This window comes from Leptonychotes weddellii, chromosome 10 (genome assembly GCF_054177405.1).
Source record: "Leptonychotes weddellii isolate Sample4059 chromosome 10, ASM5417740v2, whole genome shotgun sequence".
Taxonomy (NCBI): Eukaryota; Metazoa; Chordata; class Mammalia; order Carnivora; family Phocidae; genus Leptonychotes; species Leptonychotes weddellii.
This window is the reverse complement of record NC_138378.1, coordinates 34,669,218-34,693,712: the sequence shown is the minus strand read 5'-3', so window position 1 is coordinate 34,693,712 and position 24,495 is coordinate 34,669,218. Positions and strand designations below refer to the sequence as shown.

General features: G+C 37.0%; 1 long non-coding RNA gene across 1 annotated transcript in view; it reads right to left on the bottom strand.

Moving 5' to 3' along the window:
* LOC102733375 (uncharacterized) overlaps positions 1-14,752 on the bottom strand; it is a 79,681-nt gene extending 64,929 nt beyond the window's left edge. Inside the window, exons 1-2 of the long non-coding RNA XR_014149173.1 lie at positions 14,431-14,752; positions 8,562-8,678 (exon numbers count right to left, since the gene is read on the bottom strand). This is a non-coding gene — a long non-coding RNA (uncharacterized LOC102733375). The remainder of the gene's footprint in view (positions 1-8,561; positions 8,679-14,430) is intronic.
* Positions 14,753-24,495: the final 9,743 nt, after the last annotated feature.

The following is a 24,495-nucleotide window of genomic DNA, read 5'->3' as shown; positions in this document are numbered from 1 at the left end:
ACAAGGACAATTCACATAGCATGTAGTGGTATACACTTCAATGCACAATAAAATATAATTCTGTTAAAACAATCTTGGGAAGTAGGTAAAAGGATCAAGAGTGAAATAAAAGTGAAGGAAAAACAAAATCAGGTAGTGAATCATGAATCCCTATATAACTTCATATTTTTTTCCTCCATTTTAGAAATTAGCCTTACTTCACAAATGTTTGACTAAACCAGTGCTCACACCTTCACCCAGAATATCATGATAAAAATTTTTAATTTTTTCATACTTTATTACAATGAATGCCATTATTCTCAAAATTTTTAGAAGTTGTTTAGCCTAATTCTCTCACAGGGGACTAAACTGCTTGTCAGTAGCCAAGTTCTTTTCTGAAGCAAACCAACTAACTCAGTAAAATGCTTAAATGGGATATAATATTAAGATAATTCCTTATAGTTGCTTTACATATCAAGAATCAATAATGCCAAAGTAAATGCATTTAGAATGGCAATACTTTAAGGTTTCCTCACACTTTAAATTATTACTCTACAATAAGCTTAGTGTCTATGTTTACACCCATTTAACTTAAGCTCTTTTGACATTTTTAAAATATTTGTTTAAAGATTTATTTATTTGACAGAAAGAGAGAGAGGGAGCATGAAGGGAGGAGCAGAAGGAGAGGAAGAGAGAAACTTAAGCAGACTCTGCACTGAGTGCGGAGCCCAAGGCAGGGCTCGATCTCAACCCTGAGATCACGACCTGAGCTGAGCCAAAACCAAGAGTTGGTGGCTTAACTGACCGTGCCACCCAGGCGCCCCAAGCTCTTTTGACATTTAAACTCACAGAAACTGAAATGATGACATTTAGTTACTAATTATTATAAATAATAACATAAAATATTGATGAATACACAACACATGAATTCCCATCCCTGTCTCAACTAGTTAAATATCTATGTAATAGTTCAATAAAATCTTTATTCAAATTTATCAGTGGACTAACTTTTAAAACTTAATAAAGCCAACCTTATATTATAGAGATGTAAATGCATGTTACCTACATTAAAAAGCATTTGGCTTAATTTCCAAGCCAATCATTCCCACATGAATCTTTACAACACAGTGAAAAAAAGGTAAGCAGGAAGGAAATAATACATGAAAATACCACCAGGCAAGTAGTTTCTAATTTATTCATTCACACAACACATATTTAATGAATATCTACTGTGCAGCAAGTACTATGACAGATGCCAGAGACAATAAAGGGGAGTGAAGACAACATCATCCCTATCTTCCTAGTAATTATAATCTCATATGGAGATATATCCTGATCAAGATAATCTTATGATTGAGTACATAAAAACAAATTAATATAAATGCTCTATGAAAAGGAACATAGCACTATGAAAGTATCTACTAAAGGAAACTGTTCCAGAATAAGGGCTCAGGGAAGAGAAACAAAGAAAAAGAAACAAAGAAAGAGAGGAAGGAAGGAAGGAAGGGTTTCAAGGTGAGAAATGAAAGCTGAGAAAAATTAAGGTGAAAGAAGTGGTATGGGGGGGTGGCGTGGGGGGGGAGGAAAATACAGGTAAAGACCCAGTAGTGAGAGTGGGAGGGAACACAGTACATTCAAGAAACAAAAAAGGGTAGTGTGGCCATAGGCAGAGACCAAGAAAAGGAGTGGTATAACAAAGAGCCAAAAGAGGAGAGGGGGCCAGATCATAAAGTTTAGCACATTTTAGAATTTTAGTCTTTATACCAGTCTTTACTTTTAACTGTAAAGTGAAAAATGTGTTTCTAAGTTCTACTTTTGCTACATCTTTGTTGGTAATGGAAGCATCACAAATAATTGTTTGAAGAATAAGCCAGAGTGGTCTTTGTTGCCTGAGGCAAAAATAGATTCCTGGTTTTTTAAATTAAATTTATTTTAAGATCATATTAAAGAGGGAAAAATCACCACCCACTAAATATAAAAGATTTCTATCTAAGGGTGCCTGGGTGGCTCAGTCGGTTAAGCATCTAACTCTTGATTTCCACTCAGGTCATGATCTCAGGATCCTGAGATCAAGCCCTGTGTCTGGCTCTTTGCTGAACATGGAGCCTGCTTGAGATTCTCTCTCTCTTCCCTCTTCCCCTCCCCCTGCCCATGTGTACACACTCTCTAAAAATTTTTAAAAATTAAAAAGATTTCTATTTAAGAGTTAAGAAGTTTTGCTCTGAGCCTTCTTCTGCTTCTACAGACCATTTTAAAGTATAGTGTTTGATATAAGGAATCAATATCAAAAAATTGAACAGAAGATATTCTTTTCCAATATTTGTATCCCTACTAAATTCTATCCTATTTTAAATACCATTTTCCTAACTATTTAGTCATTTTAAATTGTGCTCTTCCAACTAACAACATCAAATATTTAATCAAATAATGTAGTTAACATCATTTAAAAATCAGGGACAGTGCCCACAGTGCCCACAGTCATCACAGTTACTAAATTTTTTTGTAATTCCTTTTACCATTATGGTCCCTCACCCCTCTCCATGTAATACTCAGTAACATAAGTAATTATATTCTTATTTCCTCATTTCTAGGGATTAATAAACATATTAGCATTCAAAAAAGTTATTATAAATTTACTAAGGATAAAAATACTGGACTATGCACCAAGATCAAAATATTAAGACACTTTTTTTATGATTTTAAAATATCAACTGTCAAGTTGGTACACAGGTAAAATACAATGAAATTCAATACCCACAGTGAAGTAAGATCTCAGTGACTGAGAGATTGAGGAGTCTGGACTTAACTTTTATTTTTCTGGTCAGCCATTACCTCTTGTGGAAATAACTTAACAGAAGAAATTAGTTCTAATGAAAATGAGAGCAAATAAGGTTGAACTTCTAAACTAACAATGCTAGTATTTTCAATATGAAAGAAAGATTACACACATGCCTCAACTATCTCAAAATATTTTTATATACCTCAAAAACTGGAGATTCACACAAAGACTTCACAGTTCAGACCATTTCTAGTTAAGTGTTTTCAAGTGACTATAAATCAGATTTGAATATATATAAGATATGAAATATATCAAGATATGAAATATAAAGTTTCTTCCTGAATGACCCATTTAAAAAAAAAATTTGTCATACCTGAGTAAAATAATTCCATATTTTTCATCTAACTCATCTTCATAATTTATTATATATGTCCTCTTTTGCTATTCCATGTAAACATTAAAAGTAATGACTCAAACATCTACACTTACAGCTGTAGCTCTTTTCCCTGATACTAACTATAACTAGTAATACAAAATTAGCGTAAGCATAGCAGAGTCTTTGCCAATCCTTTGCTCCACTCAAAGAAAGTAACAACAATGCTTCTTTGAGTGGGGTTTTGGAAGAACTTTAGCTTGGAAGTAGCAAAGGAGAACAGAACACATACAATTTAAACCTGAGAACTTTAGCCCCTACAAAGAAAACAATGCCATTTTTCTATCGTATCCATCCATCCATCCATCCATGTATCTATATATGTATCTATATTTGCCTTTCTACTGCACCGTAAGACTATAATTTAGTAATTGTATGTTTTTATGTGAGAGCTATACTTTAAAAATGCACATACACAAATACACAACCTTTGTAGACTGTTAACCATTGAGGTACTCCCACTTAATGTACATATGTGGCAGGGAAACAGAGATTCAAAATGACAGTCAAAAATTAAAATGAGGGGTATCTAGATGGCTCAGTCAGTTGAGCATCCAACACTTGATTTCGGCTCTAGTCATGATCTCAGGATCGTGAGATCCAGCCCTCCATCAGGCTTCACACTCAGCATGGAGTCTGCTGGAGATTCTCTTTCCCCCTTCCTCTGTCCCTCCCACTGCTCATTCACACACACACACACACACACACACACACACACACACACTCTTTTTCTAAAATAAGTTAAAAAAATGATGAGGCACCTGGGTGGCTCAGTCGTTAAGTGTCTGCCTTCAGCTCAGGTCATGATCCCAGGGTCCTGGGATCGAGGCCTACATCGGGCTCCCTGCTCAACTCTCCGAACTCCCTGGGTTCCCTCTCTCACTGTGTCTCTGTCAAACAAATAAAATCTTAAAAAAATTAAAAATAAAATAAAATAAATTTAAAAAATTTAAAAAAGAACTTTTTGATCACTTTTGGAAGATTTCAGGAAACCAACTCAATTTAAAAACTGGTAAATAGGGCGCCTGGGTGGCTCAGTTGGTTAAGCGACTGCCTTTGGCTCAAGTCACGATCCTGGAGTCCCGGGATCAAGTCCCATATCAGGCTCCCTCCTCAGCAGGGGGTCTGCTTCTCCCTCTGACCCTCTTCCCTCTCATGCTCTCTGTCTCTCATTCTCTCTCTCTCAAATAAATAAAATCTTTAAAATAAAAATTTAAAAAAATAAAAGTAAAAACTGGTAAATAAAAGGGAGTCTAGCATTTATTCTGCCTTTTCCATATAAGTTGTATTACATGGAAACAAAAAAGTTGGTAAGAGAAAGTTCTTTATAGCAGTCCAAATAATAAATGAAGAAGGAATAAAATCAGAATAGACCATTTTGCAACCTCTTATAAAATAATGGATTGAAGCAATGATCATCAATGGCTGTGAAAATCATTAGGTGAAAAGCTGATAGGGAACTTTCCAATGGATAGATTAGGCTGGCAATACTTGAACCTAGTGATCAGTCTTATCAATACAGAGAGGTTACCAAACATGTGCCTTGTGATATTATGCAAAAGAAGGTATAATAATCTCTAAAGTATTCTTTGAAAAAAAATTAAACCCAAGTCTGATCAAGCCTCTGGATTTAACTACCAGCTCATAAGAAACACTGTGGACAGAGGAACATGCTAAATGACACTACAAAGATGCAATCAGCAATATCCAAAATGTGAAAAATTCTGTAAGACAAATAACCTACTTTATCAAATAAATTACAGGGGGTGGGAGGGAGGATAGAGAGAAAAGGAACTACACATTAAAAGAGACTTAGAAATATATTAAATGCAATATGTGGACTCTGTTTAGATCTTAACTCAAGCAAACCTGTATTAAAAAAAGCAAAATCCTTTATGAGACAATTGTAAAAATTTTACTACTAATTGGATATTTAATTAAAGATTAACTGAGGTGTGATGAGTGTTGTGATTATAGTAAAAAAAAACAAAAAATGTGTCCCTATCTTTTAGAGATATATGCACACATTTATTTACAGATAAAATTGATATGACATACAGGAATTGCTTCAAAATAATTTGGGAAAAAGGTGTGGGAAGCACTGGTATAAATGAAATAAAACTGGCCATGTTTTAACTGTTGAAAGAGGGTGATTGGTGTATAAAGGTTCATTATACTACTCCCATTTTTATATATGTTTTTAAATGCTCATTTTAAAGTTTGAAAAAAAAAAAATACAGAACTCTCCTTCATAGATGGTTAACCTCTGAGGTGTTCTTATTTAACATAATAATTGTGCTTACCTACCCATGAGGCACTATTGCAGGTGTTGAGACACGGTATAATAAGAGACAAGCATTTTAAAATAACCTTCAATAAAGCAACTGACAAATGAAAGAGAATTATTAAGTGGAAGCACATAATTTCAGAGATTTGCCAATAGCAGTTAACAAATATGAACATGAACAATAAGGAAGCAGGTTGTTGTGGTGGGGGGGGTTGTTGTTTGGTTTTTTTTGGTGATCATCTCCCTACTTCCTCCTTTCTACACAAACAAGGATTTTATATTTGACAATTTTTGGTTTCCCTTTTTAGGAGGCCTTAAAATCAAAATTATGACAAACACATTCAACTACTCCCCAGTTTAACTTTCTACTACAACATAGTAACAAAAAAGCATTTAATTAAAGTAAAGCAAAACTGAGCAAAGTAAGAAAAAAATTAAAAACAACAGCTTGAGAACTTTCCATGTAATCCTGGATATCAAGGCCAAAATGTCCCTCTATAAAAATGTAAATAATAATGATAAACTACAACACTTGAAATTGGTATATTGCGCAAGCCCAATAAATACTGTTCATGTCCTACAAATCAGAAAATATAGGACAAAGAATTATAGACCTCTTTTAAGACTTAGTTTGAAATCTGACACCTAAAAAATTTAGATATTATAAAAATCCAAATCTACTTATATACATATACATTTATAAGCAGTGGCTTAAACATTTCAAAATAAAATATATAGTTGTCCTTTATTATTTTTTTAATTTATATTCTTAAAGGATCTTTCAAACTGTTAAAATACTAAAACTCTCTTTGCTAATATTTTAGTGTAACTGCACACTGGATAGGTAACACTAGAAGAAAGCACTTTCGAAAGATATATGTTATATAAAGAAATAAATAGATCTTACTTGTCTAATGAGCCATTCTGTTTCATGAAAAAAGAAGAGGCTAGTCAACTAATTTCTAGGTCACAACAGGGGAGCAAGTAACATAGGATAGAAAGAATAAAACAGGTTCAAAAGAAATATAATTTTGATCACACCTCACTCCCCATGAAAAACTTTCAGTTCAAAAAAGCATTAAGGAGGGCGCCTGGGTGGCTCAGTTGGTTAAGTGACTGCCTTCGGCTCAGGTCATGATCCTAGCGTCCCCGGATCGAGTCCCGCATCAGGCTCCCTGCTCCACAGGGAGCCTGCTTCTCCCTCTGACCCTCCCCCCTCTCATGTGCTCTCTCTCTCTCATTCTCTCTGTCTCAAATAAATAAAAAAATAAAAAATAAAAAAAAAGCATGAAGGAAAAAAGTGAAATACATAGAGCAGCTGTAACCACTTATAAAGCTCATATTGGGAGACAGGAGTAAATACATAGGATCCTGTTAGGGAATAAAAATGGCAGGTGTTATTCAACGTATTTTTCTGACTTAGGGGACATATTTTGGTGTGTGATATCTCTGAAAACATCCAACTGTTAGTTCTCTGATAACTCAGTTCAACCCTACACTGTTATGTGTATATTCAAATAGAAGCAGCCAACATAAAGGCCAAGCCTTTATGCAGAGGTGAGCAGACCAACATTGGGCAATACAACCTGTGTATCTCTACTGCTTTGTCAATTGTTTTAACAGCAACAGGAATCTACCTCTTTCTGAGAGGCAAAAATTGTTTTAAAAGAACATCAAGTACTACATCCTTAGAAAAGTGACCAGTTAAAACAGCAACTAAGAAAGAAAATCAGATGACTGAAGTACTGGATAAAGATTTACTAGCCATAAAAAAAAATGGCGCCGAAGTATTTGATACCAGTGTCTTATTAAAAAAGAAGAAATAACTGAGATCCAAACATGAAAAGGTTTATGGTCTTAGATCAATCAAGGCCCAAATTCTGTCCTTTTGTTCTCTAGTTCTATATTCTTTTCATTACATAGCACTACCCTGTCTTTCAATGAGTGAGGTCTTAATTAGATCGTTATTAAAACAGCTTGCATTTACTGAAAACCCTGGGCAAGCAAGTTAGATGTGTATGTCCCATTCAGTTTCTCCAATGACCCCATTAGAACATGAGGTAGAACTACTACCCCCACTTGCCCAAGTTCACATATGTTTTCAAGCAAAGCAAAGAAAAATAAAAATTCTGTCTAAAATGCAAACACTCTGGTAAATGTGTTCTCTTCCCAGACACCAAAGCCTAATTGGGCTGCTGTTTCCCACAGATTTGTCCACAGGAATTCCATATTAACCTTCTTGTTCTGAACCCTTAGTATCCTGTATAGTTCCATCAATCTAAGACCAGAACCTGTGAAATTAGCATTTTCCAAGTCCCTTTCATAAAGTTACCTCTCTTTCTCATTTGTTAAGTATCCTAAAAAACACCCTATTTCTTCTAAGCTTCACATCCAGACCATTAACACCAATGAGTGCTAGTTCAGAGGTAAGCATAATAAGCATCCATTAAATCTATCATGTTGTTTTTTAGAATTTTTTCCAGGTACCTTTTCAATACTTAAAATTTTATTTATATGCTAACACATATCTTCATTCAAATAATCCAGACTCTTGTTAAATCATAAAGATTTTGAGAGTAAATTTTGTCATACAAATACTTTACATGCAGATATAATACCACACCATACAAAATACATATTCTTCTCTAAAACTATGGTAAATGTTTTTCTCTATTCTTCCTAATATACTTTCAACTGTATCCAATCCTTAGAATAACTTGAAGAAACTTGAAGAAATAAATGAACCTAATCAAAATAAACTCTAAGGGCCACAGCACCAAAGCACCAAATCCTTAATATTATTTGCTCCAAGAACAACTGCAGAACAGTTTTTTAAAAATGCCATAATATAAATGCAGACCATTATATTGTAACATGAATTATGTTAATATAATTTCCTAAGTTTAAATAACACACAATAGATTGCTAAAAATAATTAAATAACAACCAAGCAATTACTTCAAATATCAAAAATGTCATCTCTTTACTGAATGCCAGTTATTCATTTCTATCAATAATTGTCCTGCAGAAGTCATAAATAAATGGGAACAGTATCTACCTGAAAAATGTTCTGAGAAACTTACCATCATTTTGGCTCTTGCCCTTCATCTCCTCCTTCCACGATAGGATGGTGTTCAGGGGAACATAGTCCCTTACGTATTCTTTGCGTCTCTCCTCTAAGGTCATCTTCAGTAAACGTTCTTGCAAAATAAAAGCAGAATCTCCATTTGTATTTAACTTTTAAGTTCAGGAATTATTTTATAATTTAGATATTAATCATGTAAGCAAACCAAAGAACTGGTTGGGCTTGAGAAACATCAAAATGAAAATCTAACGACTCCATATCTGAATGTTAAAAAGTGTCAAGTTAATACCATATTACTGGGGGTGAGGGGTGGCATGTCAGAGCCTGATGAGGAAGACTCTTATGATAGTCCAAGAAATAAATGAACTCTTTCAATCAACATATATTAACAGTCTACTATGTGCCAAGTAATACGTTTATACACTGCAGGTGGAAAGGTGATCCTTAACCTTGAGGAGTTCACAAGACAAAACAGGAATGGATAATATACAAAATAATAGCTACATAAATAAAATACAAAATCCTAAGGCGGCTATGTACAAATGCTAAGAGCACAAGAAAGGCAGCCACCACAGTATTTCCTTAATTCAAACATGCCATCAACAATAAAATTGAACTTTCAATTTAATAATATCTTTGTGGAGGTAATTAAACACTACTTTCAATACACATCTTGATAAGATTAAAATATCTTTAAAAATGCATCTTAGAATTAATGACAATATAAAAAATGTTTTTAAAAATGCATCTTAGAATTAAGAACAGTAAGTTCTCTGTAAGTGCCAGGTACTTCACACATATAATTTCATGTAAATCATCTTTCCAACAACTCAGCAAAATTGGTAGTATTATTATTCTTATTTTGTAAATAGGGAAAAGAAGCACATCAAAGTTCAGTGGCTGTCCAAAGCAAGAAAGCTTTCCATTAAAACCCAGTCAGATATCTCCAGTAGTGAAAAACTATAGCCTATACTATTAGTCACTATAGTGTATTACCTTCACCAGAAAAGCTCCTCAAATGAGGTGTTTCTGTATGTCAGCTGTCATGTATCATTTCTTTTACCACAGGTCTCCACAATGTAAAGAGATTGACAGTTGTACTCTCTCCAACTGTCTTTTAGCACACTGCAAAGTGAACGGATTTAAGGATAGTAACTAGCTTTAGGTGTCTAACCTCATAAAATAACCACTTTAAAATATTCTTTCCAAAAAATAAAAAAATAAATAAAATAAAATAAAATATTCTTTCCAGAAATAAAGGTATTAATTAAAGTACAAGCGAACAGGAAACAGGAAGCCAACATTTTTCCCTGCTCCTAGAACTGTCTTTTCTTCAGCCACGTTAGGAGGTAATAATAACAAGGTATTTTAACCAGATGTGATATAATCAAATCACAACACTACAATACTCAAGGGTCAACACCATACTGAATGTAAGATGCCTAAAGGGTATTTAAGTTGAAATCCAAGAATCTGGAATTCAAGAAAGAGATCTAGCTAGCCTAGAGATTTTGGAAATTATTAACAAAATTTCTGGTCCTAAAGGACGTTCATAGGAAAAGGTAAGGGATGTGATCGAACCTCAAAAAAACAACTACAGGGTGGACACAAAGAAGGGAAAAATGAAATAAAACTTACATATCACTGGAGGTATAAGGTGAATCAAAATGCCAATGATGTAGAAACCAGCAAAGAAAAGAGTTTTAATAAGAAGAGGGGAGTGGGGGGATGGGGTAACTGGGTGATGGACATTAAGGAGGGCGCATGATGTAAAGAGCACCGGGTATCATATAACACTTATACAATAAGAAATTATGAACTCTACCTCTGAAAGTAATAATACACTACATGTTAGTTAATTGAATTTAAATTAAAAAATAAATAAAATAAGTAGAAGAGGGGAAATACTGTCAATTGCTACAGGAAGATCAGGAAGAATAAAAATTAATAAGCCATTGGTTTTATCAATTGGATCACCAACAGCACTGAAAAGAGAGCAAAATGGTTAACAGAGCTGTCTGGATTCTAATCCCAAACCATGCAAATCTATGTGATCTTGGGTTATTTAATCTCTTTATGTCTCAGTTTCTTTTTGAGGTAGGTATTATATACAATTTATAGATGAGGCAATTAAGCCAGAGAGGCTGAATAACTTACCTAACATTCCACAGCTAGTGAACAGTACAAGATTCAAACCAGACAAATATTCAAACCTCCTGACCTACAGTATACTACCTCATAGAGTTGTTGTGAAAATTAAATGAGATAACCCATGTAAGGTACAGAAATCCTCCCTTATCTGCAGTTTTACTTTCCATAGTTGCAGTTACCCATAGTCAACTGCAGTCGGGAAGAAGATGATCCTCTGACATATTGTCAGAAAGTCAGTAGTAGCCTATGTCATGTCATTCACCTCATCACACAGGCATTTTATCATCTCACATCATCACAAAAAGGATAAGTACAGTACAATAAAATATTCTGAAATGCCACATTCACTTAGTTACTCTTAATAGGCTACTGTGCCTAACTTATGAATTAAACTATCACAGGTATGTATATACAGAAAAAAGAACATAGCATATATAGTATTCAGTACTATATGCAGTCTTAAGCATCCACTGGGGGCCTTGGAATGTATCCCCATAAATAAGGGGAGACTACTGTACTTAGAATAGTGCTGGGCACACAAACAGGACTCAAATAGTAACTCTTTTTACATTAGTACCATCACTGTTATTACTGAGTGAATTTAGGAACATTAGTTTCACTGGAGTATAGCTGAGATCCAGGAGACTACAAGGGAACTGAGAAAAAGAAGTCAGAACAGCAACTCCAAGATGAAGCCCTTTGGAAAGAAGGGTATTTTAGGGTAGAGACTCGAGTATCACTACGGGCTGAGGAGGGGAACCTAAAGACACTGACAAACTAAATATCCCCAAAAGGGAATAAATGATAGCACAAGATTTCAAGGAATACAGGAGATGAGACAAAGAGCATAAGAAAAGTGCTTCCTTTAAGACAGGAACAGAGCTGAAAGGAGATGTAAAGAAACAGACAGAGGAAGATATTAGGGCTGTTCATGTTATATGACATGTATTTTCTAAATGAATTAAAAAGAAATGTCATGTGTTTAATGTAGGAGGAGGGGGTCCTGGAATAGGAAGCTTAAAGGAAATGGTAAATTTGGAATACTCACACAAAGGAGGAAAGGGATGACGAGCACTTACCAAACCACTACTAAAAGAGTTCAGATCACTAATATAGAAATATTGCGATATCAGTAATCAGGTTGAGAGAGATTATGAAGCAACTTGTAGTTTTAGTAAATGTCAGAAGGTAATATAGAAGTGCAACCTGGCCTCGGTCGTTCCATTTATTTAAACATTTAAGTATGGACTCTTAGAAAAGAAACAAGATCAATAATAAGAAAATAAGATAAAACAAAGAAATAATTTATGTTCCAGTACTTGAAATTATAATACACATTAAGTGGTTTTCAATTAGGGCTCAAAATAATACATCAATAAGGTTTACTTAACATATGTGCACTCAAGAAGTCCTTAGTTATTTGTTTAAACAATTAAACATACTAAGGACCACAAACATCATACAGTTTCTTTGGCATTACACAAAGTTTTTCCTGAAAGAATGCTTCCCCTTTACAATGAATCTGCTCTATGAACCAAGCATGTAAGTAGACAGTCCTACTATTAGATGGCATACTGAGCTAAAGTGTGTTTACAGAATGCCCTGACATTTCAATGAGGTGGATAAGCCTTCCTTTAGATTTAAATAACAGCTGCAAAAATACAATACCATCCTCACCAGCGCAATGAAAGAAAAAAGGCCAGGCATCCCATCAGCTTCTTTAATACTAACTACCGTACTAGAAATCCTTAGTTCCTTCTTGATGGTACAATACATACTTTTAAATATTAAATATTCAAAAATAGACATCCTGATACACTGAGACATACACTAAAGTCTTCAAATCACAGTTAAGTTTTTCCTTTAACATTAAGCTTCATGCAAAAATAGGTTAGTTTTAGACAAGACAAATTTAATCTGTTAAATACCCTCTTTAATTGTGCATTTGCTTCTTTATTTAGAAAATATTAATTTGGTTATATTTTCCCCTATTGTTAGAAGCAAAAAAAAACCTCAAGACATTAAAGATTCTAAAACGCCTGCTTGCCACAGTCCAAATGTGTAGATGTTAAATGAAGGAACCATTGTAACATCGTTACTTTAGAAACATTATTATGACAGAAAAATACTTCTTAAGTAATCACCATGATTTCATCAGTGAATCATGTATTGCAAACAATCTCCATGATTTCCATTATTTTGCCTTATCAATACAAAACTAACATTCCAAGACCACCAACAAAAATGGGCATAGATGATCTTTCAATGCTTACAAGGTAAATCGTTGTTGAAAGTGTGTTGAAACTAAAGTAACTGCCACTGCAAAAACAAAGATTATCTTACACTACTTTATATATACCAGGCTATTATTCTCAACAGAATTTTTAGTTCTATATAAGCCCATAATCATTAAGACATAATTAAATGACATACAACCTAATCTCTCAAAATTTTCAAAGCCATTTTAATTGTTCAATTATATTAAATCTTCCCACTAATTTGAAAAAAAATCCTTAGTATTTATAAAGGCCAGGACTTGCAAAAACAATCTACAGGTTTTAAAGAGCTATTAGCAAGGAAATCAACTGTCAACATAGTCACCCCATTATCCTTCTAATATGAAGAAGATGGGATACTTAGGAGAGATCAGCACTACTCTCACCCGACCTCACTCTGGATACGCAGGTCTAGTCTATGATAGCAGTAGCAACGCCAAGTACTTTTTCTACATTTCTGTAAAAAGCTAAAGGGGAAAAAAAAGTGTGAAAAGAATGAAAGAAAAAACGCCAGAGACTAAAGTTTTATCTCGGAATATTATCTAACTATAATGCCAGAGAAAAAGAGGAGAGGGAGAAAGAAAAGAGGATTGGATGGCACACTTCTATGTCTTACAGGAATCAGTGCCACTTGTCAATCTAGCCAATCTGGATAAGCTTTAATATGCACAAAATTCAGGGGTAAGTTCATTCGTCGAGAGTGACATCAGTTTCACAATCTTACACTGAGCAACTTCTGATTACAAATGGGGATGAAATACACAGAAACACACTGCAGAGAAAAGCCCATTCAGACTTCTCTGAAAGCACTTATCCTCCCGGACAACACGCCCGTTTTGTCTTCCCTAGAGTTCCAGGTTTCAAAAGTCACACTGCGGCGCAGAAGGGGCCTAGAGAAGGGGCAAACGCCCGAAGGTGCAGACACTCTGCCAGCTGGGGAGTGGGGGACAGAGGCCAGGAGTGAATAGATGAGGGTCAGCTGGGCGCGGAGGCAGCAGTAGCTGCAGCCTGTGCGCCCGCCGGCGGGCACGTGTCCCTGGGACAACCTGGCCGGGAGTCCGAAAGTCTCAGCTGCGGTCCCAGGAGAGGATGGGGGACCTGAGCAAGTTGTGCCGCTCCCGAGGACTGCCGCGCGAGGTCCACGCCACCAGCCAGGCGAAGGCAGCCCCATATCGGGGGAAGGTGACCGGGCGCGGCAGGCAGCAGAGGGGCGTGCGCCCACACGTGCGCGAGCTGCAGGTGCCCGGGGGCGGCGCGTGCACGCTGGTGTACGCGCGCGTGTGCGCGTGTGTACACGCGGACTCGCGAGGGAGGCGGCACCGGCCGGGCGGGCGCGAGGCGGGAGCTCGGGCGGAGGGCGCCGCGGCACACACAGCCCTGACCCCCGCCCCCACCCGACCCCCACCCCCCCGCACCCCCAGGACTCGACGGGCCAGTTACCTTTCTCCTCTCTCCACACCTTTTTCTTCTTGTTGCTGGGGTACATGTTGCCGTGGGGGTGGCTGGCTTTAAGCTGCAAGTTCCCCAGGCTCACGGGCAAACAGGGTGTGTGTGGAGTGGGAGAGGTGGGAGGGGGCACTCGGGAGGAAAAAAAGTGCAAGAGGCTCCGGGTCCCGCGCCACTCGCCAATCACTGCCCTCTTCCCTCAACCCGCGCTAGGCTTCGGCTCCCACCCGCCTCAGCCCCGCGGCCGCCGCCACAGCAGCACCTCAGAGCCTGTCAACTAGGTCACGCCTCGCGCTAACCTAACACCCGCGCAGGCCCCGCCTCCCAGCCGCTAGCCAGCGACGCGTCCCATTGGCTGCACCGCCCGCCGCTCTCCGCGTTCCAGTCACCGCGCGCCCCTACTTCGGCCCCAGGGCGCACGCGCAGGCGCAGGCTCGGGCCAGACGCCGAGGACGTTGGGGAGCTTGAGGGGGCGGAGCCAGGGCGCGAGGGGGCTGGAGATGGCCTCGCGTTAGGGGGGCGGGGCGTGGAGCGGACGCCTGGGAGGAGCGTGAGGCTGCTGGCGCTTGCCCCGGCTTCGCAGCGCTAGGAGAAACTGAGGGCGTGGCCTATAGGGCCAGGTGTGCGAGGTGACTGGCGAACCAGCGAGCGAAAGCTGCATCTAGAGCTGGAGGACGTGACAGTGGGAGGAGAACTGAGTCAACGCGAATTGTCCATGTTTGCTCTAACTGACCCGTCTGGATGGATTTTACCAGATAATCTGAAGCTTTCTTCTTGGTGAGTAAATATAACCCGAAGAAGTGAGAGGATTGGGAAATAATTCCAGACTATACACAATCAGCTCCTCAACCTTGTAGTAAAAATTACAGTTTTCCCTGGAGTGTGGTGAAGTTTGGAAAGAGCAAAGACAAACTGTACTAAACCAGGGTTTTAGGAACTTAGTAGTGGGCAACCAAAATGTTATATTGGAAACAAAAATCTTACATCAAAGCAAATTCAAGTGGGTGTCAACCAGAGCCAGGTCATCTTATCCTTTTGTTCCTCCAATTGCTTCAGCTAAAGGGCTGGCTTGATTCTGGGTAATACTAATCTGTTGGTGTTCTGAATATCCAGTCCGCCACAAGAGTAGGGTGACCTAGAATTTAGAGGAAGTTTGACAACTCCCTCCCCCAAATGTATTGCATTTCTAAATATCAGACCATCTACAAGGCTGATTTGGTGGATGTAGTGAATCCACATTTATTTGACCATTGGGGTTGCCATGTTATCTGTGCAGTACTGAAGCCAGGTGTGTAAGAGCTAATATTTGCAACACATTTTTTTTAATAATAAAAAAAGGAGAAAAAAAAAGAGGAAGGCCCTATTAAGGATCGCAAAAAAAAAAAAAAAAAGAAAATGTTTCAAGTAACAGGACACTCGTGAGTATGATTCATGACATAGTAAGTTAATAATTTTTATTTTAACATTGTCTCTGCTTCTGTTTTTCTTTTGACGTTGTGAATTTTGCTGGGAGAAATAAGGAAGGCTTCAAGAAGAAAGTGACACTTGGGCTAGTAATAAAAATATGCACTTATTTTTTGGCAATGGAAGTAAAAGGAGGGCTCTGATTCAAGACACATTACAAAAGTAGAATCGATAAAAATTGGTAATGGAATAGATTTTGGGAACAGGATGCGGAAGAGAAAGAAGATAAGAGTTTCATGGAATAGTTTAAGAAGAGAATAGCAGTATAATTAATAATATTAGGCAATCCAGGAGCAGTTGCAGATTTTATGAGAAATATATTGAGTTCTTATTTAGAAATACTACATGTAAAGTGTCTTGCAGGAAAGTGCATCAGCCTGGGCACTATCCCTTTTGTTATGAGAGAGGCAGTTTCCGCCCCAGCCTAGAGTTCACCTATGCTTTCTTAGGAACCTTACACTATGCTACTGATTATTCTTTGTTTCATGGCAACTCAAGGAACTGGAACCATACATCAACTTTGAAACTCTCAAGTCTCTTCCATGTTAAAAAAAAAAAAAAATCCTCCTGTGATTCCACAATACCCTCCAACTACTGCTTCTCCTTCCTTTTCAAATGGTTGTCAATACCTGCTGTGTCAATTTCCTTACATCCCACTTTCTGGTTTTCAGTCCACTTTCTTCTGGGTTCTATCTTATTAACCAACTGAAACAGCTCTTATTAAGGTGAACAGTGACATTCATTCATGTGCTATTTAATGGACATATTTCAATCTTTCTCTTACAAGATCTCTCAGCAGCATTTAACACTCAACCTCTCATTCCTCCTTGCAGCATTCTTTTCCTTCAGTTTTTCTCACCCTTTTCAGATTCCACCTGTGTGGCCATTCCTTTAATTTCCTTTACTGGCCCGTCTTCCTTTTCAGCCATTACATTTTGGAATTCATTAAGACTTAGCCTTAGCCCTTTGTCTCTTTTCACTTTATACCTTTTCTTTGAATAATTTCATCCATACTCATGGTTCAGGTATAACAGTGATTCTCAACCAGGGGCAGTTCCCCACAGGGGACACTGGCAGTGTCTGGAGACATTTTTGGTTGTCCCAACTGGGAAAAGAGTGCCACTGGTATCTAGTGGGCAGAGGTCAAGGATGCTGTTAAGCATCCTAAAGTACAGGGAACAACCCCCACAACAAAGAATCATCTGGCCCAAAATTTCAACACTGCTGAAGTTGGGAAACCCTGAGTTATACCAGTGACTCCCCAAAATTATCTTCAGCAAAAATTTCTTCTTGAGTTTTCAACCTATACATGCTACCATTCAATAACAACTTTAAGAGGCAGTGTTATGTTATGTTATGTACTATGTTAAAAGGCATCTGAAACTAGATCATCTGGATTCAAATCATAAGTTCACCCTTATTGACTATGTGACTCTTGGCAAGTTACTCAGTCTCTATATGTTGCTTTTTTTAATTATTATGTGGATATAATAATATAGTATCTACTTTGATTGGTGTGAGGATGAAGTAAACACGTGAAGTGACTAGCACCTAGTAAATGTGGCAGAGATATTCACTAACACAATTTTCTCTCTCTTGACCCATAGGAAGAGTATATTTCCCAGCATCCCTTGAAGTTAGATAGGACGTGTGACTGCATCCTGGGTGGGTTATAAGGCAAGGGTGATATATGCCACATCCAAGCCTAACCATCAAATCCTCTGTACCCTCATCCATATTCTCTCTTTTCTTTCCATGGTGATCTCAGACAGCATCTCAAGAAGGAAGGAGCTTGGATCCCTGAATCATTGCTTGAAGGAGTATCTCAGGGATCCAAGGAGTACCACATCAGACTGTGATATAAACAAGAAACTTTATTATGTTAAGGCATTGGTATTTAGAGGCTATTTGTTTCAACATTAAGTATTAATTATTCTGACAAAATACCGTTATGATACAAGAGTATTAAATATCAATATTTAATGTCTCAAAAGTACCTAGAATTTACTATGTACCACACTGAACTCATGATCTTTCCTCCACATTTAGATTTCTTCCAGGGTCCCCTATCTCTTTGAATGGCTTCATCACCCTTTCAGTTGAACAATTGGGAACCCTAAACACCATCCCTGATACCTCTTACAACTTCATTCTCATTTCAAATGAATTGCTATATCGTCTCAATTTTATCTCCTGTATCACTCTTGAATTGCATTCCTTTCCAATGGCACTGCAGTAAACTCGGTAAGAATTTAACTGGACTATTACAGAAAGCTTCTTAACTTGCCCCCATGTCTTCTTTTGCCCCTCATATGTCCATTCTCTGCCCTGCATCTGGAGTTACCTTGTCAAATGTGATCGTGTCATCTCACTGGTGTAAATTATTCAATGACTTTTTGGTGCTCTTTGCTCTGGACTGAATTGTATTCCCCCAAAATTCATATATTGAAAACTTAGCTGGCTGTGTGATTATATCTGGAGATAGGGTCTTTAGGAGTTACTTAAGGTTAAATGAGGTCACAAGCATGGGATCCTAATCCAGTAGAACTGTGGCCTTATAAGAAGAAGAAGGTATATATATATCTTTTCCCCCTCCTCCTACACCTGCCCCTCACACCTGCCATGTGAAGGCACAGTGAGAAAGTGGCCATCTGCAAGATAGGAAGAGAGCCTTTGCCATAACCAGACTGACAATATCAGCATCCTGATCATAGACTTCTAGCCCCCAGAACTGTGAGAAAAAAATTCAGTTGGGGTGCCTGGGTGGCTCAGTCATTAAGCATCTGCCTTCAGCTCAGGTCATTATCCTAGGGTCCTGGGATGAAGCCTCGCATCGGGCTCCCTGCTCAGGGGGAAGCCTTCTTCTCCCTCTCCCTCTCCTTCTCCCTGCCGCTCCCCCCCTGCTTGCTCTCTCTCTCTCTGCCAAATAAATAAATAAAATCTTTAAAAAAATTCTTCTGTTTAAGCCATCCAATCTATGGCATTTTATTATGGCAGCCCAAGCTGACTACTACAGTCTTATAAAAACTAAATCATTAAGAATGAAGTGCCCATCACCTACCAATTCTGCTCCACCCCCACCACTCAATCCCTGGTTCCAGTCATACCAACCATAGAGATTTTAACTTCCTTGAACACATCTTATTCACACCATGTGGTCTTTTCACATGTTTGCCACTATACCTGAGACACGATTTGCTTAGTGGACCCGTTCTTACTCTTCAGAGTTTAGGCTAAAAATCATTCCCTGTCAAAGCCTTCCCTAACTCTGACCCCACCTGACCTCTACCCACAGTTTTCTTTTATATGCCCTCATTGCTAATTTATTTTCCTATGAAGCATTTTTTACACTTTGTAATTATACATTTATTTTAGTGATTCTTTTATTAATATTTATCTTTCACTCTGGACTTAAAAACTTTCTGAGGACAGGAAATATATCTTTTTGCTCACTACCCACAGAGAATGGCACAATGCCAGACACATAATAGGTTCTCAATAAAAATTATTGAATGAGAAAAACTTTAAATGAACATTATTCATACAGAGATGTCGGTAAAACTAAGGAAGAGCACATGAGACCAAGAGGGGTTACATTGGAGAGGCCGTAATGTTAATGTGAAGACTAAGAGAGGAAATAACAAATGAAATTAAATGCCTGAAGGAGAGTGACCATTCATCCTTAGCATACAGTAGCTATTCGAAAATTAATGAATGAGTGAGGGAGTGATGGAATGAGTGAGAAATTGTGTTCAAGAAATTAGAAAAATAATTGCAATTCAGTTTCCAGAGAAACCAATAATATATTCTCAAGAAGATGTTTGTGGTCAGAAATGTCAGATATCTCACAGAGATCAAGTAGGATGAGAATTGAGAAAAGACCATTGGATTTACAGTCTATGTGAATCAGTGACAATAAAAACAGTTGAAGAAGTGAGAGAAACAAGAAGTAGTGATTGTGAACTATTTTTTTGACATGTTTAGAGGCTAAAGAATAATTAGAGGAGATAGAAGTTGAAAAGATACCAAAGCCAAGGTAAAATTTTTCTGAGACATGAAATGAAAAGTGTTTAAATTAAGAAGGCTGGTGACAAAAGATTGAAACAAAAAAAAAAAAGAGAGAGAGAGAGAAAAGAAGGACAAATGTTAGATAGAAATACCAGAAAAAGATAAAGTAAATGTAGATAGAATCAAAAGTAGAATATAGAAAGGGCATTTCATCTTTTGTGATGAATTAGAAAAAGAATGGAGATTCAAAAATTTTTTAAATAAAAAGAAAGTAGAGGGAAGACAAGTCCGGTGAGCTCAGTTTCAGTAAAAGTAAGAAGAAAAATCATCTGCTGAAAGATGCTAATAAATCTAGATCCAAATGGGGAATGAAAAAAAAAAAAGATTATTTGGAGAATGCTTAACAGATGATATTTAAGAGTTTAAACAAATTATATTTAGGTACTTTTTAAAAGTACAGAAGTTAGGAAAATCCCATTTTGAACTCCCTTGATGAAAGGAAAATGTACTAAGGACTATTCTGAATAATGGTCCCAAAGATTTCTAGGAGCTAATCTCTGGAATCTATGAATGTTACTTCATTTGGCAGAAGGGACTTTGCAGATATGACTGAGGATCTTGAGATGGGAAGATTATCCTGTATTATCATGGTTGGCCCTAAATGTAATTACAAGTGTCCTTATAAGAGGAAAACAGAGATGAAAGCATTGGGAAACTACTTAATAAAGGGAGTAAACCTGGAAATTCAAGGCAATAAACATGTCTCTTTCTGAAGTAATTACCTGTAAAACTGTAAAAGTTTAATATATATTCAGCATCATTTTCTCAGCTAGCTCCATTCCTTAGATAGTCTTAATATTTCTATGCTTTTACCTAAGTATTAATTTTCATTTCTGCCCTAACCTTGAGGGTACCCACTTATGAAATGCCCATATTGTTAAAGATAGTGAAGGTGTTTTTAAATACCTTTTAATGAAAGTGTAATGAAATGCCTTTTTTAAAAAGTCATTGACCAAAAAAAAAAAATAAAGTCATTGATCACTGGGATTTGTTTGCCTTTGTCCCAGTAAAACCTCAACAGTTCCTTACTCAAACAGAGGATAAACATTTTCACCCAGATGGCAACCAAAGCAGACCTGGTCCATATGTTTCTTGTCCACCATAGCCTTTAGATGTTAGAGTACAGGATGTTGTCAGGACGGCTCATATACTTAATTGTGTTTTAATTTAAGTGCAGCTTGCACTGCTGAAGGTAAAATAAGAATAAGAACTTCTAGCAACTCTAAATATTATTTGAACATTATTGTGGACATGTACGAATTGGACTTCTGGTTTCTTCCTTTCCTTTTAGAGAGCAACTCTTACCTATCTCAAACCTACCCCTTATCTCCTACCAGAGTAGCAGACTAGATATGCTTCCCTCCCCATAGTCTGCTCTCTTCAGGAGCTGCCTTCATTCCAGTTGAAAGGAATTTCCTGGCAGCTCATTGGCCCAAGAGTGAGGAAATGGTTGCTTAGCAACCAAATCTTGACACCCCCCCCCCCCCCCACAGACTTGAAAAGAGGAAGCTTGTGGGTCAGCCACCTAGTTCTGCCTGTGTTATAGTGAGGAGGAGCGGCTTAGGAGAAGATGAAGCCCTTGTCCCTGTTAATTGAGATATTGATCATTCTTGGGGTCATAATTAAAAGTAAGTTTTTCTGTCCTTATGGTTGTCTATGAGGGTCTTTTTAACAGCAGTAAGGGTGGAAGCTGATTAGAAGATCAGAAATATCACTATACTCCCAATTGATACCATTTTCGGGTAAGTACTTAAAAATATCCAAGAAGGATAGATATCAATGATATTCTTATTTAGGAGAATACTTGGAAAGGATATGTGTATGAGAGTGAGATAGAGGGAGGGAGGGAGATAAAAATAGAAAAGATTGAGCAAATCTATGAGGAAGGCATTATAGTAATTTTTATCGAGTAGGGATATTTGAGACAGGTTGTTAAATTTTGTTAAATACAGAATATTATGAAGATCTAATTCCAGATTTTAAAGGAAAAGTAGAGGATTCAAAGAATGGTAAAGCACATTAATTTATATTCTTACAATCTTTTTTTAATCTTTTCACAATAACAATTGTACTTCCAAAATTTCCATGATTCCTAACTAGTTACTATCTTAATATGGAAATTATTTTCCAGTCTTGTTTCTCTGGCCATTTATTGAATTAATTTTTACCCAATCCTCAAATAATTTACTCATGATGAATTCAATCTAAGAAATATTTATTTATATTTAACCCAGGAATGCAAGGTTGATATAATATCTGAAAATTAATTAATGTAACTTACCACATCAATAGAATAAAAGAGACCACACGATCATCTCAGTTGGTACAGGAAAGACATTTGACAGAATTCAACACCCCTTTCTGATAAAACACTCAACAGAGTGTTTCTGATAAAACACTCAACAAATTAGAGTGTTTCTGATAAACACAAAACTCACACCTCTACCTACACTTGTGGTGGACATAGCATAATATATAAACCTGTCAAATCACTTAGTTGTACACCTGAAACTAATGTAACACTGTGTGTGTTATCAATTAACAATGTCAACTGTACTTAAAAAAAAGAAATCCACACCTAGTGTATTTAATGGTGAAAACCTGAATGCTTTCCCCCTAAGATCAGGAACAAGACACTCTCACCATTTCTATTCATGCATTTCAACATTGTACAGGAGAGCTTAGCCAAGGCAATTAGATAAAAACAAGGAATGAAAGACATCAAGATTGGAAAGGAAGAAGTAAAACTATCTGTATTCATTAAAGACATAATTTTATGTATAGAAAACCCTAATGTATCCACAAAAAAACTATTAGAACTAAGAAATGAGTTCAGCAAGGCTGCAGAATAAAAGGTCAATATACAAAAATCAACTATATTTCTTTATAGTCACAGTGAACAAACAAAAAAATGAAATCAACAGTTCCATTTAGAATAGCATGAAAAAGAATAGAGTACTTAGGAATAAATTTGACAAAAGTGCAAAGCTCATACTCTGAAAACTACAAATAATTGTTGAAAGAAATTAAAGAAAACTCCAATAAATGAAAATATGTATCATAGTCATGGATTGGAAACCTTAATGTTAAGACAGCAATACTCTCCAAATTTATCTACAGATTCAATACAAAATCCCAGCTGATTTCTTTGCAGAAATTAAGAAAATGATCTGAAAATTAATACAGAAATGAATATTTTTAAACAAAAAGAACAAATTTGGAAGACTCACACTTCCCAATTTCAATATTTATTACAAAGCTACAGTAATCAAGACAGTATGGTACTGGCATGAGGACAGACATATAGATCAATGGAATATCACAGAGTTCAGATATAAATCCTCGTATTCATATGCTCAACTGATTTTTGGCAAAGATGCCAAGGCAACTCAGTTGAGAGGGGAAAGAATAATCCCTTCAACAGATGATGGAGAAGACTGCAGAGCCACATGCAAAAAAAAAAAAAAATGAATTTGGATATCTACCTCACACTATACACAAAAATTAATATAAAATGGGTCAAAGACCTAAATATAATAGCTAAAGTTTTAAATCTCTTAGAAGAAAACAGGCATAAATCTTTGTGACCTTGGATTAGGCAAATGATTTCTTAAGTATGCCACCAAAAGTACAAGAAAAGAAGAAACAGATAAACTGGGCATCATCAGTATTAAGCACTTTTATGCTTCAAAGGACGTCATCAAGAAACTGAAAAGACAATCCACAAAACAGGAGAAAATTTTTGCAAATCATATATCCAATAAGGTTTAGTATTCAGAATGTAAAAACAACTTTTACTTCTCATCAGCAAAATGACAACTCAGTTTTTTAAATGGGCAACAAACATTTGGGTACAGGTTTTCTGTTTGGACATATGCTTTCATTTCTCTTGAATATGTACCTATGGAATCAGATAAATGTTACTCCAGAAATTATATAAAAATGACCATCAAATACATGAAAATCTATTAAACATCATTGACCATTAAGAAAATGCTAATCAGGGTGCCTGGGTGGCTCAGTTGGTTAAGCAACGGCCTTTGGCTCGGGTCATGATCCCGAGGTCCTGGGATCGAGTCCCCCATTGGGCTCCCTGCTCGGCAGGGAGTCTGCTTCTACCTCTGACCCTACCCCCTCTGTGCTCTCTCTCTCACTCTCTCTCTCTCAAATAAATAAATAAAATAAAATCTTTTTTAAAAAAAGAAAATGCTAATCAAAACCACAGTGAGATGCCACGATGAGGACTTAACTATAGCAATAGCAGTGGGGACTGAGAGGAGTAGGTGGATAATAAGGCTAGAGAGAATAGTGACATAAGAGTCCAAAGCGAGGGCGCCTGGGTGGCTCAGTTGGTTAAGCGACTGCCTTCGGCTCAGGTCATGATCCTGGAGTCCCGGGATCGAGTCCCGCATCGGGCTCCCTGCTCGGCAGGGAGCCTGCTTCTGCCTCTGACCCTCCCCCCTCTCATGTGCTCTCTCTCTCATTCTCTCTGTCTCAAATAAATAAATAAAATCTTTAAAAAAAAAA